The sequence below is a fragment of the Miniopterus schreibersii genome (assembly GCF_964146895.1).
Source record: "Miniopterus schreibersii genome assembly, chromosome: 10".
NCBI classification, from domain to species: domain Eukaryota; kingdom Metazoa; phylum Chordata; class Mammalia; order Chiroptera; family Miniopteridae; genus Miniopterus; species Miniopterus schreibersii.
In genome coordinates this window covers 31,342,386-31,355,944 of record NC_138110.1, presented here as the reverse complement: position 1 = coordinate 31,355,944, position 13,559 = coordinate 31,342,386, and the positions used below count along the sequence as shown (strand labels likewise).

The 13,559-nt window shown below is 39.7% G+C and overlaps 1 protein-coding gene across 2 annotated transcripts in view; it reads left to right on the top strand.

The window, feature by feature from the left end:
- The first annotated feature begins 460 nt into the window (after positions 1-460).
- The window catches only part of DTNA (dystrobrevin alpha), a 321,248-nt gene continuing 308,149 nt past the window's right edge, over positions 461-13,559 (top strand). For both annotated transcript variants that reach the window (XM_081149627.1, XM_081149618.1), the window contains exon 1: positions 461-792. The gene's annotated coding sequence lies outside the window, so the exon portion shown is untranslated. The remainder of the gene's footprint in view (positions 793-13,559) is intronic.

Sequence of the window (13,559 nt, the reverse complement as noted above, 5' to 3'; positions counted from 1 at the left end):
TGGTTTAGGTCCTGTCATCTGACCTACACTTCGGTGCCTCTGAAGTGACTACTTATTTGCCTTCGCATCCGCCTCCTCTGCAAAGATGCTCTGCAAATAAATGAGGTAATGTTTGCAGCTTGGGAAAGGAACCCATCGCGTACTCTCAGGCATTATTACTATTCCATATTCGAGCTTGGTATATTACTGCCTCTATTTTAAATCGAAATTGTACTGTTTGAGTCCTTGGATTCTGACCAAAATCTGGGTCAACATAAGAGAATGATTATTTTTATTTTTATTCTGCGGTTCTGTTCAGATCCCTTGCACGTGTGAGGGGAAACTGTGGAAAATAAACAAAGCACATAAATCAGGCTTTGAAGGAGAAAAATATCCGGAAGGTTTTTTTTTTTTTTTTTCAATGAAGAGCGTGAACACTGTATTTCTCTGGAGGAATATTTCGGTCCAGGAAGGAGAGTGCATGCAGCGTGAGTGCGCGCGTGTGTGTGCGTGTGTGTGTGTGTGTGTGTGTGTGTGTGTGTGCTGTGCGTGCGCGCCCGCGGAGAGGGGCGGGGGAGGCGGATGAGGAGGATGAGATCATAGTTTCAGGATCCTCAGGAAACCCTGGTACTGGCAGCAGCCAGCCTCTGCTGTGCCCACATGACCCACAACTCTGGCAGCGGACCCGGCACTTCCAACATTATTAAATAATAAGAAAACGGCTCCTGCTCCGTGCCCAAACCTCCCTACAGACTAATGGGCACCTTCTAAGAGTTTGGCGAGTCGGCGACTGAGGCGCCCGTCCATCGCAAGGTGTGTGCTAGGCGTTTTCTGCCTTGACAGCCCCGGAGTGGGGGAGGGCGCGGGGGTGGAGGGGGTCCCGGTGCGGGGCGAGGAGTGGGCGCCGGGCCGGGCGGCCGCGCGCTGCCCCGGGCCGCCGGCGGCCGGCCGCGGAGCGAGCCTCGAGGCGGGAGATGCACATGACGCGCAGCCCCAGCGACGCAGGGACCGCAGCCGCCCACGGCGCTGGGGCGCGGGCTCGGGCTCGGCCGCCGGAGCAAGGGCAGGCGCCGCGCGCCGGGCAAAGTCGCGGGGAGGCGGACGGCGAGCGCCGGCGGGGGCAGGGAATCGCCCCAACGCCCACTCGCGGGGATCCCACCTGTGCGCGGGCGCGGGCCGGGGAGAGCGCGCAGCATGTGCCCCGCGCCGCAGCCTGGACTGCGGCGCGGCGCCTCACCGGGCGGCGGGCGGCGCCTCGGGCCCGCGGGGCGGCGGTAGCGGCTGCTGCAGGATGGCCGGCCGGGGGGCGCGCGGCCGCCCAGGTAAATCTCGGCCGCCCGCCGCGGCCCCGCCGCGCCGCAGCCCCGCTGTCGCCGCGGCGCCGCTCCCGGCCGGCGCTGGCAGCGGGCTCCTCCGCGTCGCGGGTCGAGTTGTTTTTGTTGTCTTTGCTGCGCTCTGGGTCGTCTGGAGGGCCGAGCTGGTGGGAGTGGCCTGGCCGCATCCTTCGGGGATGCCGCGCACGTTGGGGAGCACCCCCGCGGTACTGACCGGGAACCCCGCCGTGGGGTCCTTTCCAGCCGGCGGCGTCTGCGCGAGCTGGAGGCACTGCGGCGCCCGGGGGGGCTGGGAGGGAGCGGGCGCGCTGCTGGGGTCGCGGGGGCGGCGGGGCGCTGAGGCAAGTGTCCTCGGCATTCGTAGCCTGTTGCCCGCTTTGGAGTTTTCCGCTGGACAGAGGGTGGACGGAAGGTTGGCTCTGGTACCCCGAGTGGGAGGTGGAGAGGTGTCTGTCAAAAGCCCAAAGCCACGCAGAGCAGAGGAGTGGCCAGGGCGCTGCTTGGCCTCAAAGGTACCGTGCCTGGGACTTGGTAGGAAAACTTTCCCTTGGGCAGACTTGGGGTATGGCTTTGAGAAGATAAGGTAGAACTTAGGGAGGGGGATATTAAATGTACACTTGTCGTGAAGCTAACCACCATTAGATTCATTCTTGCTCTTAAAAAAAACGGCCTTTCGAGCTGATGTTTACCTTCAAGTTTTCCTGTTATCTGTTATGATCACTTGGTATTAAATGTGTGTTGTGTTTCCTTTTGAATATAACAATAACCTATACTGTTGAAGTACACGGAGTTACTAATTTCTTTTGTCCCCCCCCACCCCCAAAACACTTATTTTGTTTATTCCAAAGGTAGAAACTTTAGGAAAAAACAGCTCTCCACGTATTCCATACACAGTTCTATGTTCGTTAGCTTTATTCTCTCGCTTAATTCTTATACCACCACAAAGTGTACCTAATACTGTTATCCACCTTGTACAAATGAGGAAATCCATAGAGGAGGTGAAATGACTCACCCAAGGTCATACAGTTATGACGTATTAGAGCCCAGCAGGACTTTTGCTGTACTCTTAACCTATTCATCATATATATGTATATGTATGTGTATATATACATATATATGGTGAATTATATATATGATAGGACCCCATTGTACCTAAAGTCATATACTTGATATATTGCCCACATCTCTGTACCAAGATGATCCTCTTATGTGCTACACATGGGGAGCAATTAATTCTTTTTCTAATTCTAATACTGTAATCAAGGCGAATATCCTTTGAGTAGTTTCCTATTGTCTTAACCAAGTTTCCTACAATAATTATAGATCAAAGTAGTAGTTATAAGCAAAGAAGATTTTCAGCAGTTAAGATTTAGCAGCAAAGTAAATTATAAAGCACCTAGCTGAATCTATTTGTTTGCACTTTGCTCAAAGCATGGTCATTATTTTCTTCAGAATACCACCTTGCAAAATTGTTTATCAAGTTTAATCATCTTTAATCCAGTCACTCTGACAAGAGGTTATGGAGTTTTAAAAGAAGAATTATGTAATTCTCTTTCAACTGTCAGTAATTAAAAGCAGGCTATATTTTGAGGGTGTTTATGTATGCCATGCCATTTAACCAATTGTACATACTTTATACAAAATTGTGGATCAATGAAGACTGAAATCAGATTTTCTCATTAGTTCTAAGTTGGAATACTTTTTAAATATTCACTTGTTTTAAATGACCCATGGTGTTGAAAAAGTTCTCAGTGGGGTGAACTCTTAACTGCACATATTTAGAGAATTAGGCTTTATTTGAGCTTATGGAGCTATCATGATTTTCAGTCTATCAGACAGATGTCTCTCTTAAATCTTCATCTGTTATTTTTTTAAGTAATTTAAATTCTTTACATAACAAGTTTCAAAATTATTTTGACATTTATAAATTTCCTTAATCGTTGTATTTCAGTTTAATTAAACTCAATGTACATATTTCAAATCCACACTTAGTCAACGTTATAAGTGAAAAGAGACTAGAATCCAACTGAAACTGTGTGGCAACACGATCTTTGGATGTGAAAAAAAAATTTCCAGCTTTTCATTGGTTAACCTCCTCCACACCCCAAATTATGGCTCCGGGGTTATTTTGGGATGCTGGAGTGCAGTGTTGTGGTAGGAAGAGTTGCATGCCACGAGACACAAGTGTTTTTGATATTGAAATTGAGTTTGAATTTTCCAAGACTATTTATATAGAATGTTGTCATTAAGGCATAAATCCTGCAGTGCATACATATGACCTTTCTCTACTGACTGGGATCTGTTCTAGTTTTCTAGTTTCTGTTACTTATTTTAGAGAAAGCATTACCTTGTTACTTGTACCTCACCTGGTACATTTCACGTGACTTTTTCCTTTCAAGTCCCTCATCTCCAGTTTTGGGAGAATCATACCGTCTCTTCCTCTTGAGAGCCCCTCTGTTCCAGGTGCTGGATGGATACCTGGAGATCAATGATGAGCGGGAAGATGAGCGAGCCCTGCCAACACAGAGGGTCAGACTTTAATAAAATAATTATACAAATCCTTACTTACAAGTTGAAGTAAATTCTCTGAAAGAAGGAATTCAATAAGAATGTGTGTTAAGGGATTCTAAACCAGGAAGGGAGTTCAAAACAGGATGCCCATAAAATCAGGTATTTGGGGAGGAATGACGTGTGAGGAAGTGTTTACTAAGACAAGTGGTATTCTTAAATGTTTTCATGAATATTTTCTGAATTATTTTCTGAATCAGAGAAGATATGTCTCATTCTGTTTGTCTCCATACTTCTCTATTCATCAGAAGACATACTGTTTCCCCTCATTATCGACGTATGGACATGGGGAAGTTGACAAAACTATTCAATACTTTTTAAAGCACATAGAGCATGTGTTACCCTCATCTAGTGATTATCCTATTTGCTAAGAGTTATTTAATTTTAAGGAAATAAAGTCCTTTCCTTTCTTTGCCTTAACAACTACTTTGAAGTTTTAAAAAGTAGTTGTGTGTGTGTTAAAGTGGCAAAAAGTTTTAAAATAGAAATGTAACTGATTTATCGCACAGTGCCTAAGATTCTATGATGTGTCCAAGGGAAAAGAGGCTCTAGAGTAAGGGAGGTGATACTAAGTGTTTAATACACTGGGGAAATGGGTACTAACAACTTAAGGCAAACATAATAATATCTAAATTTAATGGATACTTACTGTGTGCTGGACATCATTTCATGGGCTCTATATAATTAACTTATGAATTCCTCACAGTAGCCTTATGAAGTCTGCATGTATTACTGATATTCTCATTTTATAGAAAGGAAAACTGAAGTACAATGATGACCACTATCACAAAGGTAGAGATGAGCCCTGAACTCCAGATTTCTGATTCTATAGTCCACACTGTGAATTTCTGGTTGATAAATTTACTGGTGCATTAAATTCCCATCATTGTTGAAAATAATAACACCTCCTAATTTGATCATTTTGTTACTTTTTCCTTCATAAAAATCAGTGGGAAAAATAGTACTTTTGTATATCAATGATTTTTTGCCTCATATTTTACAGGCAACATATATATAAAGTAAGAAGAGATATATAAATGCCTAGACAAAGACTGGATTATGAAAAATATCTCATTATATATTTTATATTTTTAAAATTCAAAATAGTAACAAGCTCCATTTGAAACTGTTGAAAACTTAATATGTACTTGAGTAGTCCAAATAATTAGGGAAATATCTTTAACAGCTACAAGTTCTATGACCATTAATAAAGTTAAGAATTTTAAGTCGCCTGTTTTATCTTCCCTCAAAGTCTTTGTCCAGAGTATGTACTCCAAGGAGGCAATAAAGTATAACACCGAACGAAACATCTGTTGAATCATCTTGGTAAAAAAAATTTTAAACCCTGTTAATTTTTACATTGAGATTTTTTGACATGACTCATAGTAATTGTTATGATAAAAACTTAATTTCAAATATTATCCAAACAATGTTAACCTAAGACACATGGCACAAGTCATTAGCAAAGTGAAGTACTGACTGGTTGTGTGCTAACACATATAAAGATGTTTGCACAGTGCCTGAAAAGAAATGTTAGTCAAGGTTATTTCTCCCTGCAAACAGTGGGTACTATGCAGTTGATATGATTAATGTTAATGTTAACCATAAATCACAATTCATACATAATACACATATACAAATGTGTGAGTCTCTTCTTTGAAGCAGCTGGAAATCTTTAAGGCAGAGCATATATTTTCTATAACTTATGTATGCCTGTTAAGAATGTGATACATCATTTCTCTGCATGCTCAGCTTCACACAAAGTTTTATATCACAGAGTAACTAGCAAATTATTGCTCTAATTTATATCATAAGGAAAGAGATGCAAGTCTTGATTTTGCTGTGTGTGTGTGTGTGTGTTACAGTACCCAAGCTGTGTTTTTCGGAACAGATTTGATAGTATCAACTGTACAGAAAGCAGAACAGCTAGGTGTGTATCTTTTCTTTTCACCTGCACCTACAGAGACAAAAGTATATGTGCTATCATATATTATTGTAAAAAGCAATACAGATAAACATACAAATCAACTGTATGTTTTTTTTACATTGCTAGTCAGAATCTGAAAAGTTAGAATATATCCTACCCATATTTTTAAATGAAACCTTTTATTTTGACATAATGGTAGAGTCACATGCTATTGTAAGAAATTACATAGAGAAGCCCCACAGTCCCTTTTACCCAGGTTACCCCCACTGTGGGAAATGGTGGCATCTTAAAACTTAACAGTAAAACACAACAAACAATCTAATTAGAAAATGGACAAATGACATGAAGAAATATTTCACCAAGGAAGATATACAAATAACAAATAATCACATAAAAAGATATTCAACATCATTAAGGAAATGCAGATTAAAACCACAATGAGATATCACTACAAACCCATCAGTATATTTATTGCAAATATATAAAAATTGTTTTTTGTATGTTTGTTTGTATCATGGGAACTTCCTCAATTTATTAGTTCTAAAAGCTTTTTCTGATCTTTTTAGAACTGTCTATGTAGACTGTCAGGTCATTTGAAAATAAGGACAGTTTTATTTCTTTCTATCAGCATGCCTTTTGTTTTCTTGCCTTATTGCATTGGCTAGAACTTTTAGTACTGTGTTGAATAAGAGTGGTGAGAGTGGACGTTTTTACCTTGTTGCTGACCTTTAGGGCAAAACATTTAATCTTTCACCATTAAATATAACAGCTGTCAATTTTTTGTAGATGTTCTTTATCAAATTGAAGAATTTTGCCTTTATTCTAATTTTTGTGGTTGTTTTTATCATGATTAGGTGTTAATTGTTGTCAAATGATACAATTTTAAAATTTTCTTTCGTTAGTCTGTTAATATGGTGAAGCACATTGATTGATTTTTTTACTAGAACCAACCTTACATTTCTGTAATAAACCCCACTTGGTCATTGTGTATAATTCATAGTACACATTACTGTTTGCCAATATTTTGTTAAATATTATATATCTATATTCACGATAGATATTGGCCTGTAGCTCTCTCTCTCTCTCTCTCTCTTTTTTGCACTGTCTTTGTTATTAGTATCAGAGTAATACTAGATTGGGAAATGTTCCCTCTTCTATTTTCTGAAACAGATGATATAGAATTGGTCTTTACTCTTTAAATGTTTGGTAGTATTCTCCAGTGAAACTGTCTGGGCTGGGAAATTGCATTTCGTGTGTGTGTGTGTGTGTGTGTGTGTGTGTGTTAAGAATTCTATTTCTTTAGTATTTGTATTTGTTTGCTAGGGCTGCCATAACAAAATAAAACAAACTGGGTAGCTTAAACAAATATATTTTTTCACAGTTCTGGAGGCTTAGAATTCCAAGATTAAGGTGTTAGCACATTTGGTTTCTTCGGAGGCCTCTGTTTTGCATGCAAATGACTACCTTCTCACTATGTCTTCGCGTGGTTTTTCCTCTGTGTGTGCATCCTTGGTGTCTCTCTGTGTGTTCAAATTTCCTCTTACAAAGATACCAGGCAGATTGGATTAGGGCCCATTCTAATTGTCACATTTTTAACTTATTCACAACTTTAAACGCCCTATCTCCAAATATGGTCATGTTCTGTTCTGGGGGCTGGGGTTTCAGCATATGAATTTGGTAGAGGAGACATAATTTAACTTATAATAATACTTTTGGGCTATTTAAATGATCTGTTTCATATTGTGTGAGCTGTGATAACTTAAGTTTATTAATATTTGGTTCTTCACCTAAGTAGTCTAATTTATTTTTGTAGAGTTAATCATAATATTTATTTTTGTTCTTTTGGTATCTGTAGGGTCTGTATGATACCCCTTGCTTCATTTTTTTTTTTTTTTGTATACGTCAATTTCTCTATTATATATCAATCTATCTGTCATCTAGGGATATTTTCATATTTAAGTAGCCATCTAATATTGTTAATAACAGATATAGAGCTTTATATTTGTTTCATTTGTTTTTATTTATTTTTTAAATGTTTCTTTATCTTTATTGTTGAGACCATTACAGATATCCCCCTTTTAACTCCACCCCACATCCATCCCACCCCCAAGCCCCTCCCCACACCAGTGTCCCCATCCATGGGGCACGCCCATAAACATACAAGTTCCCTGATTAATCTCTCCCCACCCACACCCCCCTCCCCACCTTCCCTCTGAGATCCCTCAGTTTGTTCCAAGCTTCTATGTTACTGGATCCACTTTGTTCATCAGTTTATTTTGTTTATTATATTCCACATATAAGTGAGATCATTTGGTACTTGTCCTTCTCTGACTGGCTTATTTCACTTAGCATAATACTATGTAGTTCCCTCCATGCTGTACCAAAGGCCAAAAGATCCTTCCTCTTCACAGCTGCATAGTACTCCATGGTGTAAATGTGCCACAGCTTTTTTATCCACTCACCTACTGATGGGCACTTGGGCTGTTTCCAAGTCTTAGCTATTGTGATTGTGCTGCTATGAACATAGGGGTGCATAAGTTCTTTGCGATTGGTGGTTGGGGTTCCTTAGGATATATTCCCAGAAGTGGGATCACTGGGTCAAATGGCAGGTCAATTTTAAATCTTTTGAGGAAACTCCATACTGCTTTCCATAGTGGCTGCACCAGTCTGCATTCCCATCAGCAGTGTACTAGAGCGCCCTTTTCTCCACACCCTTGCCAGCACTTGTAGTTCGTTGACTTGTTGATGGTAGCCATTCTGACAGATGTGAAGTGATACCTCATTGTGGTTTTAATTTGCATCTCTCTGATGATTAATGACGTTGAGCATTTTTTCATATGTCTCTTAGCCATGTGTATGTCCTCTTTGGAGAAGTGTCTGTTTAGGTCCATTGCCCATTTTTTGATTGGATTGTCTGTCTTCCTTTTGTTAATTTGTATAAGTTCCTTATATATTTTGGATATTAACCCTTTATCCAAAGTGTCATTGGCAAATATGTTCTCCCATACAGTGGGCTCCCTTTTCATTTTGTTGATGGTTTTCTTTGCTGTGCAGAAGCTTTTTATTTTGATGCAGTCCCATTTGTTTATTTTCTCCTTAGTTTCTCTTGCCCTAGGAGATGTATCAGCAAACATATTGCTATGACAGATGTCTGAGATTTTACTGCCTATGTTTTCCTCTAGGATTTTTATGGTTTCATGCCTTATATTTAAGTCTTTTATCCATTTTGAATTTACTTTTGTGTATGGTGTAAGTTGGTGGTCCAGTTTCATTTTGTTGCATGTATCTGTCCAATTTTTCCAACACCATTTATTGAAAAGACTGTCTTTACTCCATTGTATGTTCTTGCCTCCTTTGTCACATATTAATTGACCATAATGGCACGGGTCAATTTCTGGGTTCTCTGTTCCATTCCACTGATCAATATGTCTGTTCTTGTGCCAGTACCAGGCTGTTTTGATTACAGTGGCTTTGTAGTATAACTTGATATCTGGTATTGTGATCCCTCCAACTTTGTTCTTCTTTCTCAAGATTGCCGTGGCTATTTGGGGTGTTTTTTGGTTCCAGATAAATTTTCGAAGTGTTTTTTCTAGATCTGTGAAATATGCTGTTGGTATTTTAATAGGGATTGCATTGAATTTATAGATTGCTTTGGGTAATATGGACATTTTAATAATGTTAATTCTTCCAATCCATGAAAATGGTATATTTTTCCATTTGTTTATATATTCCTCTATTTCTTTTTTCAGCGTCCTGTAGTTTTTTGAGTAAAGGTCTTTTACATCTTTGGTTAAGTTTATTCCTAGGTATCTTATTTTTTTAGTTGCAATGGTAAATGGGATTTTTTTTTTAGTTTCTGTTTCTGAGAGTTCATTATTGGTGTATAAAAATGCCATCGATTTCTGAGTGTTAATTTTATATCCTGCTACCTTGTTGAATTCATTTATTAAATCTAGTAGTTTTCTGGTGGAGTCTTTAGGATTCTCTATGTACAATATCATATTATCTGCAAATAATGACAGTTTTGTTACCTCCTTTCCAATTTGGATGCATTTTATGTTTTCTTCTTGTCTAATCGTTGTGGCTAGGACTTCCAGTACTATGTTGAATAAGAGTGGTGAAAGTAGACACCCCTGTCTTATTTCTGTCCTTAGGGGAAATGGTTTTAGTTTTTGCCCATTGACTATGATGTTGGCTGTAGGTTTGTTATATATGGCCTTTATTATGTTGATGTATGATCCCTCTATTCCCACTTTGCTGAGTTTTTATCAAAAATGGGTGTTGAATTTTATTGAATGCTTTTTCTGCATCTATTGATGTGATCATGTGATTTTTATCTTTCAATTTGTTTATGTGATTTGCAAATATTGTATAACATTTATTGATTTGCTAATATTGTATCACATTTATTGATTTGCGAATATTGTACCAGCCTGCATCCCTGGAATAAATCCCACTTGGTTATGGTTTATGATCTTTTTAATATATTGCTGGATCCGATTTGCTAATCTTTTGTTGAGGATTTTAGCGTCTATGTTCATCAGGGATATTGGTCTGTAATTCTCTTTCTTTGTAGTGTCTTTATCAGGTTTTGGAATTAGGCTAATGCTGGCCTTGTAAAAAGAGCTTAAAAGTGTTCCTTCCTCTTGGATTTTTTGAAATAGTTTGAGGAGGATAGGTGTTAATTCTTCTTCGAATGTTTGGTAAAACTCCCCTGTAAAGCCATCTGGGCCAGGACTTTTGTGTGCTGGGAGCCCTTTGATTACTGCTTCAACTTCACCAGCAGTTATTGGCCTATTTAGACTTTCTGACTCTTCCTGATTGAGTTTTGAAAGGTTGTATTTTTCTAGGAATTCATCCATTGCATCCAGGTTATCCAGCTTGGTGGCATATAGTTGTTCATAGTATTTTCTTACAATCCTTTGTATTTCTATTGGATCAGTTGTTATTTCACCTCTTTCATCTCTGATTTTGTTTATTTGGGTCCTCTTTGTTTCTTGATGAGTCTGGCTAAAGGTTCATCAATCTTGTTTATCTATTCAAAGAACCAGCTCTTGGTTTCATTGATCTTTTGTATTGTTTTTTAAGTCTCTATGTTATTTATTTCTGTTCTAATTTTCATTATTTCTTCTACTTACTCTGGGTTTTTCTTGTTGTTCCCTTTCTAAGTTTTTAAGTTGTAGGGTTAGAGAGTCTACTAGAAGTTTTTCTTGTTTTTTGAGGTAGGCTCGTAGTGCTATAAACTTCTCTCTCAGGACTGCTTTCATTGTGTCCCACGGATTTGGAATTGTTGTGTGTTCATTTTCATTTGTTTCCAGGAAGGTTTTTATTTCTTTCTTGATCTCTTTGGTAACCCATTCATTGTTTAAAAACATGCTTTTCAGTCTCCATGTGTTTAAATGTCTTTTAGTGTTTTTAGTGTAGTTGATTTCCAGTTTCATGCCATCGTAATCTGAGAAGATGCTTGATATGATTTCAGTCTTCTTGAACTTATAGAGACTTGTCTGTGTCCTAGCCTGTGGTCTATCTTTGAGAATTCCCCATGTGCACTTGAGAAGAATATATTCTGCAGCTTTGCAGTAGAATGTTCTGTAAATGTCGATTAAATCCATCTGATCTAGTGTGTCATTTAGGGTCACTGTTTCCTTGTTGATTTTTTGTCTGGAAGACCTATCCAGTGAAGTCAGAGGGGTGTTAAAGTCCCCGAGTATGACTGTATCACTTTCGATCTCTCCCTTAAAGTCCTCAAGAAGTTTTTTTATAAATTTAAGTGCTTCTATATTGGGTGTATATATGTTTATCAGGGTTATATCCTCTTGCTAGATTGATCCCTTTAGTATTATGTAATGACCTTTCTTGTCTCTCGTTATGGTCTTCATTTTGAAGTCTATTTTGTCTGATATGAGTATTGCTACTCCAGCTTTTTTTCATTTCCATTTGCATGGAAAATTTTTTTCCATCCCTTCACTCTCATCCTGTATGAGTCCTTTGTTCTGAGATGGGTCTCTTGTAGACAGCATATAGTTGGGTCATGTTTTCTTATCCATTCAGCCACCCTATATCTCTTTATTGGGGCATTTAACCCATTTACATTTAAGGTTATTATTGAAAGATACTTATCTACTGACATTTTGTTTCTTTATAGCTGTTTCTTATTCTCTTTATTTCTATGTCTAATTATAGCAGTCCCTTTAACATTTCCTGTAATGCTGGTTTTGTAGTGATAAAGTCTTTTATCCTTTTTTTGTCTTGGAAGCTCTTTATTTCACCATCCAGCTTGATTGATAATCTTGCTGGATAGAGTATTCTTGGTTTCAGATCCTTCTCTTGCATTACCTTGAATACTTCATGCCATTCCCTCCTGGCCTGTAGAGTTTCCAATGAGAAGTCAGATGATAGCCTTATGGGAGCTCCTTTGTAGGTAACAGTTTGCTTTTCTCTAGCTTCCTTTAAGATTCTCTCTTTGTCTTAGATTTTTGACATTTTAATTATGATGTGTCTGGGCGTGGGCCTCTTTGGATTCTTCTTGCTTGGGACTCGTTGTGCCTCCAGAACCTGTGTGCCTTTTTCCTTGACCAGGTTAGGGAAATTTTCTGCCATTATTTCATCAAATAGGTTCTCTAACCCCTGCTTACTTTCAACCTCCTCTGGCACTCCTATAATATGAATATTGTTACGTTTTATGCTATGGCACAGCTCCCTTAGACTGTCCTCCTGTATTTTAATTGTTTTTTGTTTTTGGGTCTCTGATTGAGTGATTTTTTTCTACCCTGTCTTCTAATTCACTATTCCGATCCTCAGCTTCAAATCTGCTGTTTATTCCTTCTAATGTATTCTTTATTTCTGCTATGTCATTCTTCATTTCTGACTGGTCATTTTTCATAGTTTACAAATATTTTTTCATGCTGTTGAGCATCCTTACAATCAGTATTCTAAACTCTATATCTGAGAAGTTGCTTATCTCAGTTTCATTTGACTCTTTTTCTGGAGACTTCTCTTGTTCTTTCGTTTGACGCTTGTTTTTTGGTCTCCCCATTTTGCTAAATGTTAGGTAGATCTACTAGGATTCTCAGTCTTTTTGGAGGGTCTCTGGTACAGGCCAATGTTAGACGCAGTTTGTGACTGGCCCTCAGTACCCTGTTTGGGGCTATCAACAACCCTGGGGAATTGAGATCTCCACTGCTGGGCCTGGATGTGTTTAGACAGGACTGAGATGCACACCAAAGTCTGCTTTTCTAAGGCCCGGGTCCCAAAACAAATCAGGCAAAAACTCAGAGCACCCTGAGGTCTGCCTCAAGTCTGCAGATTTGTTAATCTGATTCTCTTAATGAGCCTCAGGCTGTAGAAGCTCCACAGGGTGGGTGGGGCAGCTGGTTGTTATCAGTCTCTTAACAAGCCTCAGGCTATAGAAACTCCTCTGGGCAGGGCAGGACGCTCTCCAGCAGGATGGGGCAATTGCTTCCATCTTCAGGCAAAAGCCAAAATTCACCTCCCAAGAAAGATGTCCCCCACAGTCTGGGGAATGACTCTCCCCAGAAGCTCCCCACACACCTCCAGTCCACTCTGCCCCCCTCCGCCTGAGCCCAAGGTGAGTGACCGCACAGGAAACATTGTGCGTTGGCCCTTTCAGAGGGTGCCTGCATTTCCAGCCGCCTCCCTGGCAGACAGAAACCCAGCTGCTTTTCACAGCCAGATGTTATGTGGGCACCTTTCTCAGTGCTGGTGCTCTGGGCTGGGAGGCCCAGCCTGGG